Source organism: Haliotis rufescens, unplaced genomic scaffold, assembly GCF_023055435.1.
Source record: "Haliotis rufescens isolate VD_foot unplaced genomic scaffold, xgHalRufe1.0.p SCAF_1, whole genome shotgun sequence".
NCBI classification, from domain to species: Eukaryota; Metazoa; Mollusca; class Gastropoda; order Lepetellida; family Haliotidae; genus Haliotis; species Haliotis rufescens.
The window spans coordinates 13,404,344-13,416,620 of NW_025963779.1; positions in this window are offsets into that span (position 1 = coordinate 13,404,344).

A 12,277-nucleotide genomic window follows, 5' to 3' on the forward strand; every position below is an offset into this window, starting at 1 on the left:
CTAACCACCTTCTTACAGGATTCAGAGTTAGAATATCCAAAGATGCGACTTAATGGATAGGGTGGTCAGACTCAGTGATTGGTTGATTTGTGTATTATTGTACCCAGACGGCATGGCTCTTTGCATATCAATCACTGTATTATCTGGTCCAGACTTGATAATGTATAGTAAAACACAAATATTGCTATATGCAGCATTACCGGTAAACAACCAAAAAGAAAATAATGCGCAGCCAGTGCTTGTCAAATATACTCTCAAATCTAAAAGAAAAGAATGATTCAGCAATGACTTACGTTCTGTGAATGGATAGCAAGTTTTTCTAAAAAATGTTGGGTTGTTGACATCCTTTTGGGGATTTGAACATGTAAAATAGGTAAAACTCTTATTCAAATTGGTGTGGCATGCTGTACTTGGGTACCTGTATCAGTATTGAATGACAATCATGTGATAACGCCAGACTTGGGAGAAGCACGACATCTTTGCATTTGTACAATAACATATACAATGACTAGGACTGCACAGCATACTGCAATATGCTTTTCAAACAATATATATTGCAATATTTTTTTATTTTTTTTTTTCAGGTATAACATATGATATATTTCTTTATTATTTGTTTCATTTAACATACAATCCACACAGAAATTCATTAAAAAATGATGCTTTCCTTCAAAAATGATTTACAAAATAGTGGAAACTCAGAAGTGATTTTTCTCCCAACACCTTCTGGCCATGCTCACTTTGACATCGCAGTATTTACTTTAGTATGTAGAAAACAGGATCTCCATGTACAATCAGTGTCGATGGCTGTTTTGCTCCCATTATATCGCAATTCATTATTAAACAATACACAGCCCTGATGACGACACTGCTGTATCAGTACAGCACCAATGTGGTATGTTAGTACCGTTTTTTCTTGCGTATAGTGCACACTTTTTTTTACCCCGAAACACAGCTGTGTAGAAGGGGGTACGCATTATACACGCCATAAAGAGTTTTGATGTCTTTTTCCCCCAACGGAAAGACTATACTACAACGGTATACTAGAGGTCAATATGGCTTGGATAGCAAAGTTTCTTTATGAAAACAATCAAACAATGAAAATCTTGCTCATGCATTTACTTTCTCTAATGAGAAAGCTGACATGCCTAGTCTCATACATTTGTATGTAAATAAATTGTCTCATAATATGAAAATATACTGACAGCATTAGATTATTATGTATGAAATCTTTATTTCAGTCATTTATTTCTTTGTTCTACAAGGAAGTAGAATCCAACTCCTTGCTGCATTTTTTATAAGATGAATAGAAGGTAGCCATGTATGTTGTCCTCGGCATGTAAGTGCTCCCGTAGGGCTTGACTGGAAGATTTTCTATGTAGCTGGGGTTTAACGATAAATCGAAATATCGATATATTGCTATTGGTAAGCACTTTAAGTCAATAAATCGATTGTTAAATCAGTTTCCGATCAATAGTATTGATTTCAGTTAGGAACGTCGATAGTTTCGATTGTATTTACCATATCTATAAAATACATGCAATGCTGTTCAAATTTGTTTTTCTTTTGATCATGAGTGGTAGTAATTTACACATGGTAATGTGGAAGTTTCTTTTTCTTAAATTATTAGGTTAAAGAAAAAACAAATCAGTCATATCTCAAACTTTACTTTTTATTTGTTGTAATGGTTACAACGTTCAAAGGAAACTTCAGTTCCAAGGTTTAATTCAAGTCTAAAATCTATCTAAAATGATACACTGAAAAATCGCAATAGTTGCTTGTAATATCAATAGTTATCACAAAAGTGATTTCCAGACCAATAGTCACCCCTACTACGTAGGTAGTATTCCAGAATGGAGCCTGTCATTTGTGACATGGTTGGTATGATGTGGTACTCCGTGAGTTGTAGTTCAGTGTTGGTCAGCTAGTTCTCCTCTTTGCAGCTTGTGATGTGAGTGATATACTGATATATATACCCATCGACATGGCAGTACTTCAGCACTATTTCTTCATAATATTCTGATATATGTCCACCTGTTGGGAAATGATTTTTTGTAATTGTATTTTGTGGCTCCAAAATGAAATATAACAACTTCAATGCTAATATCACCGCAATCATATAGCTGGAATATTGCAGAGTGCGGCGTTAAACAACAAACAAACAAACAAAATCAATGCTAATATCCACAGGCCAGAAGGCTTGCTCCCAATGAAAGGATGAGCTAAGAAAGAAATAATTTTTTATGAAATTGTCCACGTATGCTGGTGGAGAAGCATTGCCTTTTGCCATTTAGAGTTCACAAGTATATATTTTAGAACAAAAACACTTTATATTTTCAGTTTGCTGTAATGATGTTGTATTCATTATATAGTCCTAATGCAACAGATGAGTTTGCTATTTTGTTAACTTATGGTTATTTATCCTAACTTTACCAAAGCATTGAGGTCATATTGCATCGCAAAACATGATTCATCTAGTGGTCACACAACTTGACACTTCTATTGTGATAAGACCTTGGTCACGTGACTGGCAGCCATTGGATCTTAAGGAAGCTTTTTGTGGGAGTATAAAGGCAAATGTTATCAAGTTCACATCATGTTTTATAATTTGTAGAATGTATTCCTCCAAGATAGACATTCGTTAAATGAAAAATGCATCAGCATTGGTTGTCTGGCAATTACTTTGAAAAATGTTTGGGACTGGCCTTCGCTTTAAATGTCAGTCGCCATGGTAACCAGAAGAAAAAGGCTTGCATTTAAAAGAAAGTTGGAAATTAGTCGACATAACTATATATATTTAAGTGTGCAGTTTTTGTACATGTGTTTATTTGAGGTCTGATGTTATTATTATTTCTTGCCATTTTCAAATTCCATGACAATGTCAGCATTATGTTGATTTTTTTGTAGTCTCCGAGGCTTCTTTCTTTTTGCTGTAAATGCTGCATGGTTTATTTCACTTCTCAGTGTCGTATTTAAGTCCACATAAATTTTGGATTGTAAAGAAAACTACAGATTTCCGACATCTTATTATTCTCATTGATGTCAAAGTCAACTCATCTGGTCTCATTTCATTGACACATTGAGAACTGTTAAAACAATTTGTAAAACAGTGCTAGTAATTTCATAAATTGCTTTCAGCTCACCTGAGTTTACTTCATAGAGTTATGTCCATGGTCTGTCTGATACCACAAGGCATATGATGCTGAAACTTTGTATACATGAAGCCAGTAGTGATTGTAACATGATTTAGACATGGCCACTGGGGCAGCCATATTGAAAATGTTGTAAAGTACAAAGCCTTTGCTTTATATGAACTTGTGAGATTTGATATGCAGTATGAATAATGATGTTTTGATAACTTCATGTTTGGGCGCTATTGTGACCTTTAACCTTCAAACCCCCTTATTACACTACTCTTAGCTCACGTTATGCTTGTAAACAAATCTGTTCATTCTGGTACACATTGTCATGGGATACAAAAGTGAGCCTGTGACTAAACTTTGTGTCATATGCTGGTTGTATCAGACAGTCCTTCATGTTTTTTAATTTATTAATCATGTTATTATTGTTGATGTGTCTAGTCCAGATTGTATTATCATTGAAAGTGCTGTAGTGTCAGAATATACCGAAAGGTGTAAGTTCAATGTTTGTATTTAAGCTTTTATTTTCCTTTGTTGTAGCAATATGTTTTTGTTTATTACACACCAGCAATGAATAACATCTTTTACGAAATTTGATAAGAATGCTTGATACAATAATTTGTATCCATTTGACAACTATTTGCACTATTTGGAAGCTGCATACCACTTCTAATTGTAGTAGGTTCAACCTTGTCATTTTGAAGAAGTTGAAGCTATTTTTGTCTACTGCTGTTCATTTTTCTACATAACAATCTATCAATAACTTGTTTGTATTACTTGATGATTTGGCAATATTACAGCAAAGATACAGGAATCTTTTACAATAATACATCTAATTATTAAAGATAGAGGAATCATTTGAAATAAAAAAGCTGAGATACAAGAATCGTTTACAATAAAAAAGCTGAGATACAAGAATCGTTTACATTCAAAAAAGCTATGATGCCAGAATTTTATACAATAATACAGCTAAGATGCAGGAACCTTTTACAATAATACAGCTATGATGCTGGAATTTTATACAATAATACAGCTAAGGTCCTGGATTCTTTTACAATAATACAGTAAAATAAAGGAAATAAAAAGCACATGCTGGCTATTTCAAGAGGATATTTGCTATTACTTTTTACCCCATGTGAACTGACTTTTGTCAGTATTTAGTGACCTCAATCTACACATGTTAATATTGGTTCATACATGACAGGACTTGTCCACCAGGTGAAGAAACATTATTCAAGACTATCTGATTATTGTGTTCACCATTAATTGAATGAGTTATGGTTTTAATTGATTTGGGGGGAATTAGGTTCCTGGGCTGGTCCCTTTCCATATCTTGTTCTTATATCTTTATGCACTTTTTGTCCACACAGTTTGAGAATTGTAATAAATATATTTGAAGATGTTTGCGTCATGTGTTGTGCATGAAGATGTCTTCTGTTGCCAAAAGCAGGTGCCCTGTAAATTGGTGAAGGGAGCAGTCATTGCAGTTTGCTGTGGAGTTGTGTACCTTAGTCATGCCAAGATCTCCTGGGCCCACTTGCACAAAGCGATCTTAGCGCTGAGATGATCGTAGCTCCCATACTTTAACATAGGCTTACAATAGTCTTAGCGCTAAGATCGCTTTGTGCAAGTGGGCCCTGATCTTAGGTTAGAATCTTATCATTATTAATTCTTAATTTGTCAACATCATATCATCTTCCTCATGCGTTTGACCGTGCGGTGGGTAGCCAGTGGTTAAAGCATTCGCTTGTCACGCTGAAGACCCGGATTCAATTCCCAACATGGGTACAATCTGTGAAGCCCATTTCTGGTCTCCCCCGCCGTGATATTGCTGGAATATTGCTGAAAGCAACGTAAAACAATACTCACTCACGTGTTGCACAGAAGTTGTAAAGCTGTCACATGTGACTTTCCTTCCTTCATGGGCTAAACTGCCATAAAGTCACTAAAATACTGATCAGCCTTACTTACTAACTTGATATTGGTTCAAATGTGTCTCTGACTGTATTTGTGATTTGGTTAGTAAGCAGATACATAATTATTCAATGCACATACTGTTTGGCTAGGATGATTCACATCACCTTAAAAGTGTATATGGGTCATTCTCAGAATTGCTCCATCTTATGGTCGGTTTAGTAATTATCACAAAGTGACCATTTGGGGGGAAATTCGAAAAATTATTTCATTACTAAATACATAGATTAAACAAGATGTAATCACGTAATTTAATCATATTAAAAATTGTTCAAATAATTTGAAATATACTCACTGACAAAAGAAATGTGAATACCATACATACGTATTGGTTATTATATAAAGAATTACTCATATTTAAGCGATATTAGATTGGTTAGGTGCACATACGAACATGCTGGTATGTTGTGTGAACCGACGCTCATAAACACATCACTTGATGCATCATTTGTCTCGTGCAGGATAAGTGTGTAAAGTTTGGAAATCACGTGCATAAGAATAAAGACAGTCTGTGGTAATACTTGACTGTTAGTTTTGTCATTAAGTGGTACACATTAGAAACATCTCTTCTTAATGTACATACTTCTCTATATGTTCCTATGGTTTATGTTTCTTTTGGTGGTGAGCATACATATTTGACACCAAGGAGGGTGAAGAACAAGGGTGAGTCAGCCACTGTGATGTTCACACATGGAAATGACAGATCAGATATAGTCTGTATCACCCTGGAAACAAACTTGGACCATCCCATACTCAGCCAGTCAGAGCAACTCATTAACAGCCTTGAGCACACTAGGCAAATGTGTCCAAGGGTGTGTAGGAATAGCATGGCCGATGTAATACTGCTGTCGGCAAGTTAGATGTTAGGCTATCCCAAAATTAGTAGGTGATATCCCAATTTGTCGTGTTCGTCATTCTTGATGTGAATGACATTGTCACCAGCAGATGCCTTGCAGCACTGTCCTCTTGTTTCATGTCAAATACTGGTATTGAACTCTGGCTTTTGTTTCAAAACATATTTTTATCTCATCCAAATGACCCCTTCTCTTTCCATTCCATCTGTCCATTGGCAGTTTGATATTTCTTACATGTCTGAAGAGGCCCATGATGAACTGTGAAAGATGCTGTAGATGGTGTCTGACGTCCACTGAAGCGAAATATGATGCTATTATAACATACCAGCCACACCCTGACACGGGTCAATAAAAGTTTTAAACTCCAAAGCAAGTGTTGATATATTTGATATAAAAAGACACAAGGGTGAGATTCTATTTCTCATCCAACCTCATTCTTCCAACGTTTTCAGTTTGTAGACATTAAATAGACTATTCCCGAGTTTGAGTTACTTTGCATTTGGAGACAAAGGGACTGTAGACAGTTACACACTTATAAGAGAGGACTTAACAGCCTCTATTTGACCTAGATCAGTTCTGATACTTTCTTTGGTTGTCACGTGTCAAGGTATGCAATTTACTTCAGGGCAAACTTGCATTTAGAAGGTTTCAGCTTCAAGTTGGCTTACCCCAGTTGTCAAATACCGCCTTGGTATAGACCAAATGGCCTTCAAAGTCTCTACTGTACACCAAGAGGGCATCTACGTATACTAATATGAACTTGAATGACAGACGACAACAGATGCCACATAAGAAATGAGCTAGGTGCAGAAACTCACGGGGATAATACATAGAATGTCACGTGAGTCTTTTGATATCAAATATCTCAACACGAGTCAATAAAAGTTTAAAACTTGGGGGCTTGAGAGTTGGTTTGTTTGATATCAAAATTCAAGAGGGTGAGATTCTATTTGCCATCCAGAATCATTCTTCCAACTTTTTCAGTTTTTAAACAGTAATAACGAGTATCTTGCAAAAGGCACAGCTAAGAAGCGTCAGGTAGCCCATGACGTCACAATGGTCTGCAAAGCATTTCATGCAATTTAATTGTGAAAGATACCAAGCCATCTCTCTTGTGTAAACCAGCTTTGGATGATAAGTGAAAATGAAGAACGTGTGGAGCTTGACTTTTTTCCATGAGTATTGTTACAATCGTATACCACTCAAGGTAATATTCTTTTGAAATAATCAGTGTTTGAAATAAGGTAAAAGAAATCAGAAATCAACACAGGCTATATGACCCTCTATCTGCATTGGGGCGTTACTCGTTATATTAATTACTGCAGTGTCTGATCCAGATTTGATTTATTACAGACCGACGTCATATAGCTGCCCAGTACCAGCCATTCGGCACTCCAGTCCGATGAGTCATATCACTAAACTCGGCCCCTCATTTTCTTTTTCGTTTATTTTGGTTAAATAATATAAACGGTGCCCCTGTTTTCCATGTTACACGTCTTCAAGGGTACCTCCAACCTGCCGATGGTGTTTTCCGATCTCTTCTTCTGACCCTGCCAGTGGTGCTTCCAGACAGTAAACCTATACAACTGAGTGAGTTGGGTTCAACGCTGCTTTGAACAGTATTGTGAAGAACACATGAATCAAATATTGCAGTAATGATATGGGGTAATACCTGGACTACTCCACTGCATAAAGGACACCCTATAGTGTTGCTTCGTACATAAAAACAAACAAATAGAATCAGGGAAAACATTTTACAACCATTGGTGGAATTATATAACATGGTAAGAACAATGTCTGAAGGTAGTGTTACTTGTGGGTGAGACACAGTCGTATAATGATTACTTCTGGGTTATTGACATAGATTGATACTTAAAGGTATAGCTACAGTCACCACCTAACTGACGCTAGGGGATCTCAATACGTATACATAAGGCATAAGATTACAGTAAGGGGCGGACCATATGATATTCAGGGTGTGTGTGCGCGCGTGTGTGTGTGCGTGTGCGTGTGAGCTGAGATATTTTATGACACATTTTAAATTCAACCTATGGAAATAATGTTAACATTTTCTGACTGTTCACTAAAACATAACTGTTCTGATGTAGGGGATTTTAAAACAAAACAATGAAAATAGTAGTATAATAAAGCATTGGTGGGTCCAGCAAATGTACCACCAAATCCCTGTCTCAAAGACTGACCATAATCCATAATACAATCAAGGAAGGACATTCTTTATATTCACAGAAAGTATTTGAGACAAGTGGAATTAATACCATGTGGATTCTCAAAAACACAAAGGACTTGCTTGACTTTTTGCAATCTCAGAAAAGAACCAAGTTCCATTCTGTCAAAACATTTGATTTTTCAACTTTGTACACCACAATTCCACATGACAAACTTAAGGAAAAACTTAATTCCAACACAAACGTGGTGTACACAGCTTCAGTTACGTATCTATATTCAGAGGTTCAGGACAATTTGTGAAAAAAGAAAGCAAATGCCACCTGAAGTTTACTGAGAAAACAATACGAGAAATGCTGGACGTCCTCCTTGATAACATCCACGTAAAATTTGGGGTAAGACATTTAGGCAAGAACTAGGCATCCCCGTGAGCACCAACTGTGCTCCCCTTCTTGTGGATCTGTTGCGGGTCGATTTATAAAATAAAAAAAAACCTACCCAAGATCCGGCTACATAAGGAGGTGTTAATTGACATTTATCGACATAACACTGGGGATTAAGGGTCCACCCCGGAGGGGGATTATGATCAGAGGGGAAATGCTGAATGTTTGCTGCATACATTAAACAGAAAAAGGAGATAGAATTTCTGTGCACTTTGGAAACATATTGAAACAATTAGGTACTTTGTATAACTGAAGTTTTAAAGAAACCTATTGAAGCGGTTTGCACTTTAACGATACTCCTAAACGTTGTGGAGCTTTTGTCCTCAATAATGAAAGTACAAGTATACAGTAACATGCATTTCTTCAATCAAAATATCAGTTTTTGTCTCAGATTGGTCAGGATTAGGACTCTCACTGATGGCACCAGACCCATGACACTCCCTTTTAATAAGCAAAATGCAGCCATTAGGAACGAATTTCCAAACAAGTACAAGAAAGGTTAGAAGCCAATATCATTCAGCCAAGTTCTTCTGAATGGCACTCTCCCATTGTCATGGTTAAAAAAAAGGATATCTCTTACCGCTTTGCTGTAGATTATAGACGCCTCAATGCTGTTACCAGGCTTATATTTTCCCCTCTACCACGTTTTGAAGATGTCGTTGATGCCATAAATAGGCGACAGCCATGCCGACATTTTCAGTGTCCTTGATTGTACTAGTAGTTTTTGGCAAATACCACTCTATCCAGATACAAAACACAAGTCTGCCTTCATTACACATGATGGCGTTTTTGAATGGAATCGCCTCCCTTTTGGCCCAAATAATGCTCCTATGGCATTTCAGCAAACCATTTAAGGCACTACAAGACATTGACTTTACATATTTATGATATGTAGATGACATCATTATATTTTCTCAAACTTTTTCAGAACATTTGAATCACCTCAAGGCAGTATTCCAAAAAATCAAAGAGGCTGGACTCACTCTAAAACCAAGCAAATGTAAATTCGCGATGAAACAAGTCATCTACTAAGGGGATATCTTCAGCAAATATGGCATCAATGTTGATCCTTCAAAAATAGATTCAGTCATACATATCCCACCACCTAAGCTGTGACTAATTATCTAAAAATGCTTTTATTATGTGACGTCTGTGCGTCAACTGTGCTAGACGATAAGGTTTTACTTTCATGATTTAAATTTTAACTTCATATTTCTTTATGCGTATAAATTATGTAAATCTGTATGTTTGTATTGTAAACTTATACACGTAAAAGTAGCTGTATGACAGCATGATGTTTGTCGTAAGAGGTGACTAACCGGATCGGGTGGTCAGGCTCGCAGACTTGGATGATGCATTTCATCGATCCCAATTGCGTGGATTGATGCTCAAGATATCAATCGCCGGATTGTCTGGTCCGGACTCGATTATTTACATACCGCCGTCATACAGCTGGAATATTGCTAAGTGCGGCGTTAGACAACAAACCAACCAACCAACCATCTATATGCAGAGCCTCCTGCCTTATATACAAATAGGTCCTGTCAAAGGAGGGGGTTCGGAGGCAGGTTCACACAGTCAGTCGTGGGTGTGTCACCTTGTCCATTGATGCAGACCTGAAAGTTTCGCCTAACTGCCGCTACCACATGTTGACAAAAGTCTTGGAATGGCATTCCATCTTTGAGGAAGGATAAACCGGGGTTCCTGCAGGGTTGTTGGAGGATTTGGAAAACGATGAGCGACGTCACGCTACTTAAATTGGTATCTGATTCAAGTATTCCTGTAACTCGCCAACTGTCATTTTCACATAGGCGTGGCATGATGTTTACTTGTCAAAACTGTCCAAAGTGATGTTTTATATAACTCTCCATGTCATAAACATTTTGCCTGGTTCAACCCCAAAAATGTATGAAGGTTTGTAAGTGAAAAGAAATCCACATCACAATTACTATCCCCTTTGAGAATAAAATAAACTACCGGGCAAAAGAAAGTTTTCCCTTTAAAAATAGTTGATTAAAAAGCAAAAAAGCTGGTACAGGTGTGAACATCTGCAGAAAACATTCGCCCAAATGCAACATGACCACAACCACAACGCAGATTTTCGAACGCAGCTTTCCAAATCATGTATTGTTGAAAACGTGCAAAACGTGATTTTGAGACATTGGTCCAAATGCACGTGCGTGATTGTGGCATAAATACCGACGATGGACAGAGCAGGCATTCAGTAAGCAAAAAAACACCAAGAATATGCCCAGACTTACGCAAGTGCAACGAGACAGAGCGATCGGTAAGACCAATATGGGGGCTACTCAACGTCAGATAGCCAGAGCCTTCAACTGCTCCCAGACCACCATCAGCAAGTTGATAATCCGCTTCCAACAGACAGGACAGACTCAAGACCGGCCAAGATCGGGAAGACCGAGAGTGACAACACCGGCCGAAGACCGCTACATCCGGCAGATTCACCTCCGAAACAGATGTGTGACGGCGACGTCAACGGCGGCATCAGCACTAGCGCATGCCATCAGCAGACGAACAGTCCTTCGACGACTTCGTACGGCTGGTATACGAGCCTACTGACCCTTCTGTGGAATGGCCTTGACCCGTCTACACCGTCAACGCAGACTGCAATGGGCACGAACTGTACGTCGGTGGCAGCGACGTGACTGACTGAGAGTGCTCTTTACAGATGAAAGTCGGTTCTGTCGGTTCAGGAACGATGGCAGAGTGGATGAGAGAGAGAGAGGGAAGAGAGACTGGCGCTTAACTGCATCAGAGAAGTTCACCCGTTTGGAGGTGGAGGCGTCATGGTATGGGGTGGCATTTGTGGCCAGATTACAACACGGCTGGTTAGCATTCGAGGAAACCTGAATGCTCAGCGACACAGGGATGAAGTGTTGAGACCTGTTGTGGTGCCCTTTATTCAACATCAGCCAAGACAAGACAACGCAAGGCCTCACACCGCCCGAATTGTTCAAGACTACCTGAACAACGTTAAAGTCAACGTATTGCCCTGGCCACCTTGTTCCAGACATGAACCCCATTGAACATCTCTGGGATCATCTTCATCGTCAGCTGAGACAACATGTACCGCCTCCAGCGAACCGACAGGAACTGGAACAGACTCTATTGAACCTATGGAACAGGATTCCTGTTGACGTTATCCGCCGACTGACGCAGCAATGAGGAGGCGTGTGTTGGCGTGCATGGATGCCCAGGGTGGTCACACTCGCTATTGATGACGTGTTACTGTGTCATAAATGGACTCTTCATGCACTTTTTCAATGAACTCTGATTTGTGTCATTTTTAATTTGGACCCCTGGACTCTTTCCTTGTGTATTGCGGAGAATGCAATATCGGCATTACAATGCATTTTCATTCTTATTCATGGAAAATGATTTGTGTTTATTAATTAATCATCATAAATCTCACATATGCCTTTGTTTTTGGTGTTTGGTCAAGTGAAATCGGTGAAAACTTTCTTTTGCCCGGTAGTTTATATTTGCAAGTCAATGCGCAATATTCGCAGGGGAAACTATAGCCTTGGTCACCAGTAACGCTTCATACTTCTACTCGCAGCCGCAGAACATTCAGTCCCAGAAATAAAGTTATCTTATTTCAAATATATTTCTTCAAAATAACAGAATAAAATACAAATTGAGCTTAGAACAATGCTTAATA